Here is a 1,430-nt window from a genome sequence, read left to right as displayed (position 1 = left end):
CTGGAGCTCCTATTTCTCCATCCCATGGTGGGCTGTGGGGTGACAGGGAGAAGGGAGACATCCTCACACTCTGATCCCACTGAGGATGAGGCTGCTGGATGGGGAAGAGAGATGGAGCATTTGGGAAAGCCCCTGTGGGATGAGGGTCATTGGAAAATCGCTGGGGAGCAGAGTGCAGGCAGGCTGGGTGGGGACACTGTACCTCCCAGTCACCCCTCCCAGACCCTGCCAAAGCCTCCCAAGGGTTGTTTCCTTCACTCCCAGTTTTGCAAACCAGTCCCAGGTGATGATGCTGGTGGAATCCCAGTGCAACCTTTCCCACCCCTGTACTATCCAGTGCAGCCCAGCTGAGGCCTGTATGGCCCAGTATGGTGCAGTGCAGTCCCATCTGGACATGTACAGCCCAGCACAACCCCGTACAGCCCATTATATCCCAGTAAAACCCCACACAGCCCAGTATGGCCCAGTGCAGTCCTATATGGCCCAGTACGGCCCCACACAGTCCAGTATGGCCCGTTACAGCCCTGTACATCCCTCTGTCTCAGTACAGCCTGGAATGGCACAGGGCAGCCAAGTACAGCCCAAAACAGTCCTACAGAGCCCTGTATAGCTCCATATGGCCAAGTACAGCTCAGTATGGCTCAGTACAGGCCAGTGTGGTGGCTCAATACAGTTCAGTATGGCCCAGTACCATGCTGTACAGATCTGTGTGGTGCTGTAAATCCTATATGGCTAAGTACAGCCCAGTACAGACCTTTACAGTTCCACATGGCCCTGTACATCCCAGAATGGCACAGGGCAGCCAGGTACAGCCCCATACAGCCTAGTATGGCCCAGTACAATCCTGCACAGCTCCATAGGGCCAAGTACAGCCCTGAATATCACTGTAGAGTCCTGTAGAGTGTTACAGTCCTGTATAGCTCCCTGTAGCCCAAGACTGCCCTGTATAGACCTGTATGGCTCCATATGATGCAGTGCAGTCCTGTACAGCTCAAGTGCAGCGCTGTACAGACTAGTATGGTGCAGTACTACCCAGTACAGCCAAGTACGGCCTGATACAAGATGGTCCAGCACAGCCTAGTATGGCCTACCATGTCCTAGTTGAGTCCTCCATATCCCAGTACCGCCTACTACAGCCCAGTATAGTGTAGGACAGCTCAGTACAGCCAGTATGGCCTGGTACAAGATGGCCCACTACAGCCTAATACAGCCCACCACATCCCAGTGGAGTCCTGCATAGGTCAGCACAACCCAGTACCGCCCAGCACGCCTCACTGCGGCTCAGCCTAGCCCAGCCTAGCCCAGCACAGCCCAGCACAGCCCAGCACTGCCCGGACCGAGCGGGCGGGAGGCGCGGCTGCGCTGACCCTTGGCGGCCGCCAGGGGGCAGCGCCGGCGGGGCCCGGCGCGCGGCGGCGCATGCGCGGGGC

The sequence above is a fragment of the Corvus kubaryi genome, unplaced genomic scaffold (genome assembly GCF_017639235.1).
Source record: "Corvus kubaryi isolate FWS band 111438036 unplaced genomic scaffold, C.kubaryi_AGA036_p1.0 37300, whole genome shotgun sequence".
In the NCBI taxonomy this organism is placed as follows: Eukaryota; Metazoa; Chordata; class Aves; order Passeriformes; family Corvidae; genus Corvus; species Corvus kubaryi.
The sequence above is the reverse complement of the archived record's forward strand: the minus strand, read 5'-3'. Positions refer to the sequence as shown.